General features: G+C 55.1%; 1 pseudogene; it reads left to right on the forward strand.

The window, feature by feature from the left end:
• Positions 1 to 7,207: 7,207 nt before the first annotated feature.
• On the forward strand, positions 7,208 to 7,596 carry LOC140902503 (histone H2A.J-like; annotated as a pseudogene).
• Positions 7,597 to 14,386: the final 6,790 nt, after the last annotated feature.

Below are 14,386 nucleotides of genomic sequence, written 5' to 3' on the forward strand. Positions count from 1 at the left end.
GTGTCAGCCAATCCACTTGCACAGCTCAGGGCAATGCAAAGACTAAACAAACTAGTCCAAAGAAGTGTCTCTCCCTTAGTGAAGCCCCAGGGAAGGAGAGCATGTACTAATGTCCAGGGGCTATTGGTCCCATACTGACACTTAGTGGGGGGTTGGTGGGTGCTCTCTGAACACCAGGTGGAAGGGGAAGGGCTGAAGAGGAGTCAGGATCCTGAGATTGATGGGTCCCCAGGGTCAATGGGGAGAAGCTGGCACTCCTAGTTTGCCTTATTCACACATAGGCAAGCATAGGTGACTGGTAACTGCAGATGGTTGGGGAGACAATGGCAGCCCTGCTCCCACCACAACCATAGCCATGGTCAGCTTCCCGGTGACTGCAAAGGCACCCTCCAGCATCACTTTCTTGATCAGAGCGCCCCCCCTGACCAGGGCACCTGGGATTGTCGCCCACCTCACCCACCCTTAAGACCAGCCCTGCCAGACTCATCTTTAGGGAAAATGGCACTGTGGGGGAACTTGTATTTTGGCGCCCTGGCCCCTGCTGCCTCTCCCACCCCCTCACCTGTCACCTCTTTCCATGCTGCCTCCCCCAGACCCGTATCCCACACCTAGCACCCCTGAGCCCCACTGACTCCTCCCCCACCGCCCCAACTCCCTGAGCTCCCTTCTGCCCACCCCTGGCAGGCTAGTCCAGACACGTACACAAGCAGGTGTACTTTCCTTTCTGGTTTAACACTCATGTCACCATGCCGGTGTCTGCAGTGAAGAGGAGTTATTCTCCCTGGGGCTATGTGGCTGCCGGAGAAGAGGGACAGACTCAGCAGGCTTTCCTGCGCCCCCTCTAGCAGAGAGCTGTGCTGCCAGCCCGGTCTCGCTCCTCTGCTCTCGGCGCCACCATGTGGGGCTCAGTGGGAGTGCTTCCCACTGGTGTCTTTCCCAGGAATGTCCCTTCAGCCCAACTCCCACCCTGGCAGAAATTGGGGGGCAGGGGGAAGATGTGACCCCACTGAGCCACCTCCGCCCCGCCACATGCGTCAACTGTGCAGGCAGGTCAATGAGGGAGTCAAGAGTCCATCCTCTGCATGACCTGGGGCTTCCAGGGCAGCATAAGGCAGCAGCCCACAGCTGAGCAAAGGGACCAGAATAGCAGCCCAGAGCCACAGCCCAAGAACCGAAACACAGGAATGCTCCTTCCTGGGCCTAGCAGCATATTACAGATGGGTTGTGCCAGTTTTCCCCTCACTGGTGACATGACATCCTCAGGGACCTGGTTCAAATGGCTTCCTCACTGCAGACAGCATGGTCATCCCAGCATCACTGAGCATTTGTAGAATTAAATGAATTCTTTGTACTAAGCCCATTTTTCTCAGCCCTGATTTTTCAGACCCACTCATCACACAACAAGCCACAGTCATAGTTCTGCCTGCACAAGTTCCATCCTGTCTACCAATAGACAGTTCCTGGAGATGGAGACCTTGCCCACGGCCCTCAAAAAAGAATGTTTGCCCATACACTGAGGTACTCCCTGTGTGGGACACCATTTGTCCTGTCCCCAATTATGCAGCCCAAAGCTGGCTTCAGACAATGCAGGACTGAAATGCCTGCCTGACCGAGTAGTATTTAACATTACAGCCTATCCAGTTCCAGGTAAAAGAGATGAATACATGTGAACATTCAATGAGTGCCCCAACAGGACCACTCGAACCGGAAGGTATGAGAAGGAGTGCACTACCCCTCTAAGGGGTCAGCCTGGAGCTCCCAAATAAAACAGCCTGGGTGCAATGAACAGGACCGTAGGGACTATTCAAACAGGAATCAGAATATAGCAAGGGGAAGAGACTAGAAGCTCATGAAGGGGTGATCTCCTTCCAGCTTTGGAAGGTTAGCCTGAACAGGCACAGAAACTTTGCTCGGACTTTATTTTGCAGGATCCAAACCTGGATCTGTAGCTAAGAGACTTTGGCTTGTTGTTACATGTGCTCTTGCCCTGGGGCATCATTAAGGGAGACATACTTCTTTGGACTCGTTTGTTTTGCCTTTTTATTACCCTGACCTCTGTACGTGTCTTGGTTGAACCCCAGTTAGGGGAAGATAAGGTAGGGCTCAACTACAGTCTCACATCTAGTCAAAACAGGGTTCTTCAGGTGACCACCTCTCTCCACAGGGCCCCAGACCAATGATGGTTAAAATGTCAGAAACCTTGATCCGAAACACTTTCTGTTAAACAACATTGGGAGGTTGGAATAATTTGTGGGGAGACACCAGGCTGCTCTTTTACCTCAGCAGTTTGGGAGGTTAAGTACTGGCATTGCCCATCTGGGACATACCAAGCACCTACTGTTAGGCAGTGAACAGTGATAGAAAAGGTCTAGGTGCCCTGAATAAGAGAGAATACACAACATCCTATCTAGGTTAGTCAGTAGAAAGAGGGGAGCCACCGGGGTGATACCTCTCTTATGATTTACAGACTCTTACCAGCCTTGATTATCTTCAGGCCAGGGGTCTCGAGTGGCACTAAAGTAGTGCACAAGCACTGCTCCATGCACAGAAGTGACTTTTTACTTATGGGTCCAAATTCACAAATGTATTTAAGCACCTAACTCACATTGTTTTCCATGGGAGTTAGGCACCAAAGTAGCTGGGTGAGTCTGGACCAGAGTGGTTGATAAACGAGGAATGGAGCAGAAAGGAAAACCAGAAGGATGATAGTATAATTCAGAATCGTTTTAATGTGGATACGAAGCAGAATACACAGAAAGAGACAGAAAGACAAAAGAAAGAAAAATAATATCTCTGTGGCACGACCAATCCCTTGCTTCAAGGTGATGTATTCCCAGAGGCTCTTTATGCTTCATCACACATGTAGAGTCTGACAATCAAGTTCTGTTTGAAACCACTTTAAGGTACTTGTTCCAGAATCAAATGAGACAAAGTACAATTTAAGACAAGGACTAAGCTGCTTCTCCAGTATACTGCTTCTAGAGCACTGTTGAAAGCAGAAACAAATGGTACATATTCATGAAAGGGCTAGAACATGTAGGGTTTGAGTCTCATTGACACAAAGACACCTTTACATGGCTCTTTAAGGAGTCTTACAACGACTATAAATGTCTTTGACTCACCCATAAGGCCCCTGCTTCATTTACTGTGTCAGAGCGGCCTCAAGGGGCCTTCATGGAACCGGCAGCCGTGGAGCCAGGTGGAGGGAACAGGGGGAGCGATCCAAAAAAAAGGTGCCACCCACTGCGGCGCTTTTACTCACCCAGCAGTGCTCCGGCGGCCGCCCTCACTTGCTCTGGGTGTCTTCGACACTGATGGTCCCACCGCCGAGGTGCCGCTGAAGTCCCGGAGCGAGTGAAGATCCCACCACCGAGGTGCCGCCAAAGTCCCGGAGCGAGTGAAGGTCCCACCACCGAGGTGCCGCCAAAGTCCCGGAGCGAGTGAAGGTCCCACCACCGAGGTGCCGCCAAAGTCCCGGAGCGAGTGAAGTTCCCGCCACCGAGGTGCCGCCAAAGTCCCGGAGCGAGTGAAGGTCCCGCCACCGAGGTGCCGCCAAAGTCCCGGAGCGAGTGAAGGTCCAGCGAGTGAAGGTCCCGCCACCGAGGTGCCGCCAAAGTCCCGGAGCGAGTGAAGGTCCCGCTGCCGAGGTGCCGCCGAAGACCCGGAGCGAGTGAAGTTCCCGCCACTGAGGTGCCGCCAAAGTCCCGGAGCGAGTGAAGGTCCCGCCGCCGAGGTGCCGCCAAAGATCCGGAGCGAGTGAAGGTCCCGCCGCCGAGGTGCCGCTGAAGACCCGGAGCACCGGCGGGTGAGTAAAAGCGCCGCTTTTGGATTGCTCCCCCTGTTCCCTCAGCAGGGGAAAATTTGAAAGGCGCCAAGACATTGAGAAGGCGCCACTTGTGCTCAGTGGGGGAGCGGCTGCTCTCCTGCTCGCCCCCTAGCTATGCCACTGGGAACAGGGATTCCCGCCCAGATAGATTGTTCTAGAAGAAGCAGAGAGTATGGAAGACAGTAGAGGAAACAGTCAACAAGTGTAATCTGGGAAATAGAGATATGGGGCAGATTTACTGAGATACTGAGCATGCACAGCTCCCATGGGAGTCAAGGGCGATCTCCATTTCGGAAAGCCTCTGCCCATAAGCTGGCACCCCCTCTATCTCTCACTCCCCCACGGCACTGAGAGGGAGGGAGGAATGAAACCTCCTTTGCTCTCTTCTCCCACTGCCCCCGCTCCAGCCGGCTGAGCCTCTGCCCCACAGCTGTCAGGGGGAGCTAAGCAGGGAGAACAGGGAGCAGCAGTTTAAGGCTTTTATGGTTTTCCAGTTTTCACCAAAATCACTCATTTGCAGGGAGATACTGCTGCCCTCTTCTTATTTACAATGTCACCTGAAAGTGAGAACAGGTGTTCGCATGGCACTTTTGTAGCCAGCATTGCAAGGTATTTACATGCCAGACATGCTAAACATTTGTATGCCCCTTCATGCTTTGGCCACCATTCCAGAGGAAATGCTTCCACGCTGATGATGCTCGTTAAAAAAATAATACATTAATTAAATTTGTGACTGAACTCCTTGGGGGAGAATAGTGTGTCTCCTGCTCTGTTTTACCTGTATTCTGCCATATATTTCATGTTATAACAGTCTCGGATGATGTCCCAGCACGTTGTTCATTTTAATAACACTTTCACTGCAGATTTGACAAAACGCAAGGAAGGTACCAATGTGAGATTTCAAAGGATAGATACAGCACTCGACCCAAGGTTTAAGAATCTGAAGTGCCTTCCAAAATCTGAGAGGGATGAGGTATGGAGCATGCTTTCAGAAGTCTTAAAAGAGAAACACCCAGATATGGAAACTACAGAACCCGAACCACCAAAAAAGAAAATCAACCTTCTGCTGGTGGCGTCTGACTCAGATGATAAAAATGAACATGCGTAGGTCCGCACTGCTTTGGATCATTATCAACCAGAACCCATCATCAGTATGTCCTCTGGAATGGTGGTTGAAGCATGAAGGGACATATGTATCTTTAGGGCATCTGGCATGTAAATATCTTGCGACACCGGGTACAACAGTGCCACGCGAACTCCTATTCTCAATTTCAGGTGACATTATAAACAAGAAGAGGGCAGCATTATCTCCTGCAAATGTAAATGAACTTGTTTCTCTGAGCGATTGGCTGAACAAGAAGTAGGACTGAGTGGATTTGTAGGCTCTAAAGTTGTACATTGTTTTATTTTTGAGTGCAGTTAGTTTTTCTACATAATTCTACATTTGTAAGTTCAACTTTCATGACAAAGAGATTGCACTACAGTACTTGTATTAGGTGAATTGAAAAATACTATTTCTTTTGTTTTTTACAGTGTAAATATTTGTAATAAAAAATAAATATAAAGTGAGCACTATACACTTTGTATTCCATGTTGTAATTGAAAACAATATATTTAAAAATGTATGTAAGCAGTGTCAGGATGAGCTCCACCCTGACATCTGGTGGTGAGGTGTGGCAAGTTGTGGAAAAGAACTTCAGGGGCCGATCTCATTTGCATAGGCACACCCACCACGCCTAGAATGAGACCATAGCTGCCCAAATGGTCACTTTGGCTGCTGTGGGATCCCCAGTGTCTCTGTTATTGGGGCAGGAAGAATAAATTGTTATTACCCTGATTATGGGAACTGTGCTTGGAACTGTACGTGGCCTTTTGTTATGATGGAGGGATTCACCATCCACTAAGTAGCACTCGCTAGGCAAGGGTCATGGGTTCCAAAACTGTGTGAATGAAGAGAGACTGGGGACAAGTATTAATACTTGGTGGCATGGGCCCCTTGGTGAGGGCCTTACATGCTAATTGCACTTCCTCCTCTCTCCACTGTAGAATATCAGAGCTAATTTTGATTTCATTAGAAGTCTAGTCATAGGCTGCTGAGCTCACTTTGGGCTGACAGTGCACCAGCACTGGGGCTCCCCTACTACAAGCTGAATTCACCTAAGAGCTGAAATCACTGAGTGTTGTGTTAAGTAGTGGGGGAGCCTGAAGCTATATTGTGGAGCGGTTGGCGGGCTGGCTGGAGTGCCTTGCGGACCGGCTGGTGGAGCAGTTTGTGGATGGCAGGAGCTGCTTGTGGAGCTAAGCGAAGGAGTTCGTGGGGCGGCTGGCGGAGCGAAGGAGTTCGTGGGGCGGCTGGTGGAGCGGAGTGCTGCTATGGAGCTATGGGGCGGTCAGCTTCAGATCATGTAAGGTGCCTCTTACCCCCATCCCATTTCCACCCAGGTTGGGAGGTAAAGCTCCACAGATAAACTTTTGAACTCTGGGGCTGCCCTGACCAGGGACAGAGACTTTTGGGGCATTGGACTTTTGGGACTTTGGGTGATTTGGGGTTGCTGGACTCAAGAACCAAAGGGAAAAGGGCATGCCCCAATTTGCCTGGGGTGGGTTTTTTTTGCTCATGGGTTGTGTTATGAATCCTGTTGGTGGTGTTTCCCAAACATAATGCCACATTGTTTCTCATTGTTCACATTGTTTCATTGTGGCTCCAGACCCAGACCCACCCCCAGCTGGAGCCCTAGACTCAGCCCCCTTACACCTGTCTGGCACTGGCTCGTGCAGGGCTTGGGGGGGGGAATGACCATGGGGACAGGGGGAGTGTGACCCTCAAAAGTTTGGGAACCACTGTTCCAGGGGCTGGGCAGGGAGCTGCATGGTCAGAGCTCTCAGGATGGCGTGCTCAATAGAGGCTGTGCGCCCCGAGCCTGTATCCAGGGACCGAAGTGTCTGAGCACAGTTCGGACTCTGCAGGCTCAAAGTACCTGGGACAGCAGTCTAGGGAGAGGCGATGGGGGGGGGGAGAGGAGGTGCTTGACTGGACCAGCCCTGTGGACAGATGCACTGCCAGTGAATGGAACTGATTGCAGATCAAACTTCTCCCACCTCACCCTCTGCCAATGCCCCTCACCAGCCTGCCCTGGGGGACCCGCTCCAGGCAGAGAGGGGAAGGCTTGACTGTGCCGCTCTGCTGAGGCTGCCAAGGATGGGTAGTTAGCACAGGTGAGGTTGACGCTTTTGAGATGGGGACCCTATCCAGCAGGAGCTGGGCTGGGCGCACCCAGTGGGAACAACGCCTGGCTTCACCGGGGCGGTGACGGCACCATCTGCTCCTTATTTCTAATTTACTTTTGTTAGCGTGAATGCCGTTTGAAGCGAACATGAATCATGTCGGGCCAAGGAAAGCAGGGAGGTCAGGTGTGGGCTAAGGCGAAGTCTCGCTCCTCGCGGGCTGGGCTGCAGTTCCTGGTGGGCCGTGTGCACCGGCTGCTCAGCAAAGGCAATTACACAGAGCAGGTGCGGCTGGCACCCTGCTCTACATGGCCACGGTGCTGGAGTATCTGCCCGCTGAAATTCTGGAGCTGGCTGGCAACGCGGCGCGGGGTAACAAGAAAACCAGGATCATCTCCCGACACCTGCAGCTCTCCATTCGTAACGATGAGGAGCTTAACAAGCTCCTGGGGAAAGTTACCATCGCTCAAGGGTGTGTCCTGCCCAACACACAGGCCATGTTGCTGCCCAAGAAAACCGAGAGTCAGAAGGCCAAGAGCAAGTAAAAGCCGATGAACAAGAAACCATCTGCTCTTCTGCCCAAGATGACACCACACTCGTTAAATTCCTCAAGGTGGTGCCATGTCCCCGCTGCCCCCACCCAGGGTCTAACAGCAGCCTGGGCTCAGTCTCCCTCTTGCTGAAGGTTTCCAGGAGCTGGAACAGGCTGGAGCCCGAAGGTTCAATCTCAGAGACGCTGAGACTATGGGGTCTGCCCCTAAGGAACAGTGGGGCCACGTGAGGGGCTGGCACACTGACAGACTCCTCCAAGGGACTGTTTGACAGCTAGGGCGTGGCCCAGATGCTGGGGATCCGGGACAGCCACACCCCAGCCAATCCAGTCCACCATTCTGGTAAAAGTTTTAGGCATCAACAGGCAGAACTTGAGTAATTTTGGTGAAAACTGGAAAACCAGAAGAGCCTTAAACTGCTGCTCCCTGTTCTCCCTGCTGAGCTCCTCCTGACAGCCGTGGGGCAGAGGCTCAGCCAGGGGCTGGGAGGGCGGGGTGGGGGGAGAGACAGTGGGAGGAGAGAGCAAAGGAGGGTTAATTCCTCCCTCCCAGTGTGCTCTCTCCCCAAAGCCTGTGCCATGGGGGAGTGAGAGCTAGAGGGGGTGCCAGCCGTTGGCCCCTCCCTTCCCAGCAGAGGCAGGGTAAGAAAGCTACTGTGGATGGGGGAGAAAAAGGAGAGCCACAAGAGCCACTGGTAAGCAGGGCAATGGGGGAGCCATGGCACGGATGGGGGCGCAGATGCCTGATTTGGGGGAGACGGGGAAGTTGCAGGAGGTCCCTGAAATAGAGCGGATGACAGAGCAGTCCCCAGGGAGCCTGGAAAGGGGTGGAGGGTTGCAAGACGTACCTGGTGCAGGCAATGAGCTTGGCCGACAGATGCAATGAAGTTCGTGATCGCCTAGTTCAGCGTTTCTCAGGTGGGGACAGGTGTTTCTTGTGGGCACAGCCAGTGATGAGCTGCCAAAATCTTAACAACGGGTTCCCTCCTCACCCCACGAGGGGGTCGTTGCCCACCCCACCCCCTGGGACCCTCCCCATCCACCCCTCTTCCCCTGTCCCCTGACTGCCCCCAGAACCGTGCAGGAGGGTCTCGTGGGCCACTGTAGTGGGTGCCCACCCCACCCCTAAGAGCCAGAGGCACCTGCCGGGGGGCAAGGTGGGGAGTCCTCACAGTGCTTACCTGGGGCAGCTCCCAGGAAGCATCCGGCAGGTCCCTCTGGCTCCTAGGGGCGGGGGAGCGTAGCTGGGAGGGAGCAGGGGAAGCAGCCGCTCCCCCCACTGATCACATCAAAAGTGTCGCCTTAGGTGCCGACTCCCTGGGTGCTCCGGGGCTGGAGCACCCACAGGGAAAATTGGTGGGTGCAGAGCCCCCATCGGCAGCTCCCCGCCCTGCACCCTGCCCCAGCTCACCTCCGCTCCACCTCCGCCCCTGAACGCACCACGCCACTCTGCTTCTCCACCCCCTGTCCCGGCTTCCAGCGAATCAGCTGTTCAGCAGGAAGCCGGGGAGGGCTGAGAAGCAGGCCGCGGCTTCCCGCTCAGGCCGAGGGTGGCGGAGGTGAGCTGGGGCAAGGAGCGGTTCCCCTGCGCACCCCCCCTCCCTGGGTTACCTGCTGCGGCCCTCCTCGAGACACCCCACGCCCCTGCCCGAGCTCACCTCCGCTCTGCCTCCCTGGGCCTGAGTGCGAAGCCACCACCGGCTTCTCAGCCCGCCCCGGCTTCCCGCACGAACAGCTGATTCTCGGGAAGCCGGGGGGCGGAGAAGCAGAGCGGGGTAGCGCGTTCAGGGGAGGAGGCGGAGCAGAGGTGAGCTGGGGCCGGGGGTGGGGCAGGGAGCTGCCGGTGGGTGCTCTGCACCCACCAAATTTTCCCTTTGGGTGCTCCAGGGCTGAAGCACTGTAGAGTCGGTGCCTAAGGCGCCACTTTTGTCCAATTAAATTTAGAAGCCCTTTTAGAACCGGTTGTCCCTCGCAGAACAACCGGTTCTAAAAAGGCTTCTAAATTTAACAACCGGTTCTAGCGAACCAGTGCGAACTGGCTCCAGCTCACCACTGGGCACAGCCTCTTGGGCAGTGATGAGAAGGGGGAAGCAGCGGCCCTTCCCCCAGGGCTGCCAGCAGGGGTTGGGTCCTGCTCCCTCTGGAGACACCAACGCTGGAGAAGTCGAGAGCCAGTGAGTTCCCCACCTTCCCGGGGGCAGTGGAGTTGGGCTTCTGCGCTGGGGTGACAGGGTGTGACGAAGTGGGGATTTTCCCTTGTTATGGTGTATGTGAGTCTTACTGTTGAGCCTATGTGAATTTTACTGTTTTGCATGAATGCTGTGTGTGCCTCAGTTTCCCTGTGTGCTGCACCAATAACTCGGTGGTGGGAATAGGGGTGTGTGACTTTGGCTGAGACCTCAGGGGCAGATGAGTCTGCTCCAGCTGCCTGCACATATGCTATGGCTGGTGCCCTTCCTAACCTGAGACCCAGGAGGGGGATGCGACCAGGTGACTCTTTGCACAGGAAGCGAGACAAAGAGAAGGGGGAGGAGCAATGATGGTGTCTGAGATTGGGTCACTGGAAGCTGGAAGTCTGCTTGTGGGGACTGGAAGAGGGGGAGTCCAGGGCTTCTGGCCCAGGACTCCCCAAGATGGACTTGACTGAAAGTCACTGATTTCTGTGCTAACAAGTTCTGTTCTATACTGTGTTCCTGTCTAATAATAAACCTTCTGTTTTACCGGCTGGCTGAGAGTCACTCCTGACTGCGGAGTTGGGGTGCAGGGCCCTCTGGCTTCCCCAGGAGCCTCACCTGGGCGGACTCACTGTGGGAAGTGCACAGTGTGGAAGGGGATGCTGAATGCGCCGAGGTCAGATCCAGGAAGGTTGAAGCTGTGTGAGCTTCTTGCCCTGGCGACAGTATGCTCAGAAAGAAGAGGCTGCCCCAGAGTCCTGGCTGGCTTCATATGGAGTAGTTCCAGAGCATTGCCCTGTGATTCCATGACACAGGGCCTCTGGCTCTGGCTATGGGGTTTCAGGCTCCATCTCCAGGCTCCATCCCTGGGCCCCATCCCCCGGGCATGGGGCTTTCGGCTCAGTTCCCTGGCCATGCAGCAGCGGGCTCTGGCCTTGGGCTTACCTCCCCACCCCCCTGCCACCGTTGCCTCTGGCTCCAGGCTTTGGCTGAGTAGTGGCAGGGTCCTTCCCCCAGCCGTAGGGCTTCAGGCTTGGGCCCTGGAATCTGGCTGTGGGGCTTTGGGCTCAGGCCTTGGCTGTGCAGTGGTGAGTGCCATCCCCAGCCTCCAGCCCTCCTATTGCTCCTGGCCCCCACTGTCTCCCTACCCACCTTCCCATCCAAGGCTTAATTTGTCCCTGGGCTTGCCGGGGTTGAGTAAGTCTGCTGCTGTGAAAAGAGGTACTTGTATGTTAATATCACTTTTCACAGCAGACTTACTAGCCAGCAAGTCAAAAAAAAAGAAAAAAAGAAAAAAGCAACCAAAAAAGCAACAACAAACAAGACAAAAACGTGCAATGCACCTTATTTGTGTTTCTGTTTTGTGTAGGTCCAGGAAAGAATAGAGACAACTCTGCATTATTGGTATTATTCAGTCTGCAAAAGTTAATTAGGTATTTTAGGAAAAACTGTCAGAGTTGGTGGCTGCACTCTAGGGCCACCAAATTTTTTTTTGTGAGAACCCCTGGCCTAGTTTGTCTCCACAATGTGCAGAACCCACCCCACCCCTGCCCCTGGATAGTGCTGGCGCTTCTGGCTCCTGCATCATGCCAAGTGAGCTACCAGGCCTAGGCGCTCAGGGTTTCATCCCAAGGGTGGCATTCCCAGGAGCACAGCTCCCCCAGCACCATGCTGGCTCCTGGGTAAGGGCAGCCCGTGCTGAGTCACCCCCACAAAGAAAGAACCACCCCATCCCTGCATAGTGCTGAGACCTCCCTGGGCTCAGCCCCCGCAGAGCAATCTGGTGACACCAGCGCTGCCTCCCGTGCAGGGGACCGTTAGCCTCCAGCACCCCCACTTCCAGCGTGCATTCGCCAGCCCCTCCGAGGAGTCCCGGGCCTGGAAAGTTCAGCTCCAGGGAACGGTGCCCTCTGTGCTCCATGCCATGTGGTCTGTACATGGAGACGCGTCATGGGCAGCGTGTGTACCTAGGAATGTTCCTGGCACAGGACGCAGAACGAGGCTGGGGCTCACCCAGAATTTTCCTGGGGACAAGGCCCAGGTTGCACACACTACGTTCCCAATTTCCTCCTCAGCGGACTCCTGCTTTATGCAAGTATGCCCTCGCCAAGCCACTGCCTCTCCTCCCAGAGTGGGGCCGGCTGCAGCAGGGCCAGAGGAGGCAGCATGAGGAGATGGTGGCCCAGGATTCTGGGAAGAGGGGAGCCGTATCTGGGAGCTCCTAGGGGCCAAAGCCCCAGGAAGAATCGCTGCTCTCATTTCTGTTGTGCTGGTCTCTGGCGGCTTCAATTGCTGCTTCTTCCTCATCTCCAGGTGACAGACACTGGCCAGGACCTCTCCCCCTCTCCTCTCTGTCACAGAGCACAGGCTCAGTGGTCTGGAGCTGCTCTGAATGAGGTTCAGGCAGGACCCTCTTGCAGTGTGACACCCCTCAGGGCTCATTCTGCCTAGGGCAGCCTCCTGGCTCTGACCTTGGAGCGCTCAGTGCCCTGCTCCATGCCATGAGCTCCCCCAGGGAGTCCCCCTGGATGGAACACCTGGGGAACCCTCTCCACAAAGGGGCAATGCACCCCACCCCCACAATCAGCAGTGAACCCAGCCAGCAGGTAACACAGACGAGTTATTATTGGGAACACAGCATAGGGCAGAGCTAGTTAGCACAGAAATTAGGAACATTCAGCAAAGTCCATCCTGGGGGAGGTGGGGAAACCCGAGCCCAGAGCTCTCCTCTCTCATGTTCCTCAACTGCAGACGGACGAGCTTCCAGCAGCCAAGCCTCCCTTCCCTCCCACCAGACAGACCAGGCCTTGGCCAGACCATATCCTCCTTCCCTCCCACCAGAAGACTGGGACCACCCACGACATCTCTCCCCTTCCCTCCCATTAGAGAGACCGGGACCACCCAGGACGTCTCTCCCCTTCCTTCCCACCAGAGAGACTGGAACCAGCTGGGACATCTCCTCCTCCCCTCCCACCAGAGAGACCAGGACCAGCTGGCATGTCCTGTCCCCCCTCACCACCACCACCAGAGAGTCTCCCTCCCTGCCCCCAGCAGGCCAATCTGGGGGAGTACTTGAGCCCACATGTCCCGTCGTCCCCCCTGGCCCATCACCTCTAAGCGATAAGGAGAAAGACCAACCCGTAACCTTGTTACACACTACTGATATTAGTAATTATCAGTGAGATGCTGAGAATGACCATAGAAAGTGTTTCCATCGAAAGAAAGAAAGAGTAACACACACACTGCACTGGCAAAATTCATCATAATGTGTGCCATACAAGAAACCTTCACCGCACACTCAGCAAATGTGTGCTTAACAGGTGAAGGGTCCACGTTGCTGGAGGAGGTGGATGTGACTATGTGACGCAGCAGGGAGGGGGGAGTGTTGACCTGGGAATATGCCCTGGGGATGGGAGACCTGAGAGCCTGTCACCTGAGCCAGGAGGGGGAGGGGGAGGTGACACCTCTGCCCAGGAATGTGAACAGAGGCTGCAGGAGGGAGCCTGCTGGGGGGGGGGTTAGTTTTCAGTTTGGTGCTGGGTGGAGGAACGCAGGGAACCCCAGGGCTGGGGTCTAAGCTCCCTGCTCCCCCAGAAGGACTTGACTGAGGGATCCTGGTTGTACCCACAAGCTCTGTTTTGGACTGTGTTCCTGTTGTCCAATAAACCTTCTGTTTTACTGGCTGGCTGAGAGTCCCAGAAAGAGGGGTGCAGGGCCTGGACTCTCCCACACTCCGTGACAACTGGTGGCAGCGGTGGGATGTACTGCACCCCGTGAACGGCGCTTCCTGCAGTAAGTGACTGGGGAACAGTAAAACGAAGGGGGATTGACGGGGACCAGGCGTGCTGAAGATTCAGAGAGAGACAGTTTCAGGGGGCGGTTAACCCCTGGGAGTGTGTGACCAGAGAGAAGGACTTTTGCAGTAACAGGGTCCCCCGGGGGATTGCAGCGAGCGGTCCCAGGGGCGGAGGAGTCTGCAGCTTGACCCTGGCAAAGAGGTGGTGACCTCAAGAAGGACTGGCACATGAGGGGTTTTTCTTGGAAACCGTAGAAAGCTGCCCAGGCCTGCGAGTGGCCAGCAGGGAGATGTACGCTAAACGCCTTAAGAAAGACCTGGTGGAGCTGTGCAGGCAGAGGGGGCTGCGCGTTGGGAGGTCCACCAAGGAACAGCTGATTGCCCAGTTGGAGGAGAGGGATCACTTGGATGACCCGATCCCTGTCCCTGAGGGAAGCCGCCCGGCGAACGCAGCATGGGCCCTGGGGCCTGACCGGGCTGGGAGGGGTCAGACTGCTGCCGAGGACATCCCGAGACCCTTCCTACCTATTCCTGGGGGAGGGCTTGGGGGAAGCCCAGCGAATACCGAGGGCACCCTGACCCCGGCAGCCAGCAGGGGATCCTCCCAGCGGAGCTCCCCATCCCTGGAGTGAATGCGGCTGGAATGGGAGAGGGAGATGAAAATGAGGGAGCTGGAGGATCATGAAAAACAACGTCAACATGAGCAGGAGGAGAAGGAGCGGGAATGTCAGGAGAAGGAGCGGGAACATCAGGAGAAGGAGAGGGAATGTCAGGAGAAGGACGAATCTGGCCAGGGAGAATCTGGCCAGAGCCCA

This window comes from Lepidochelys kempii, chromosome 24 (genome assembly GCF_965140285.1).
Source record: "Lepidochelys kempii isolate rLepKem1 chromosome 24, rLepKem1.hap1, whole genome shotgun sequence".
NCBI classification, from domain to species: domain Eukaryota; kingdom Metazoa; phylum Chordata; order Testudines; family Cheloniidae; genus Lepidochelys; species Lepidochelys kempii.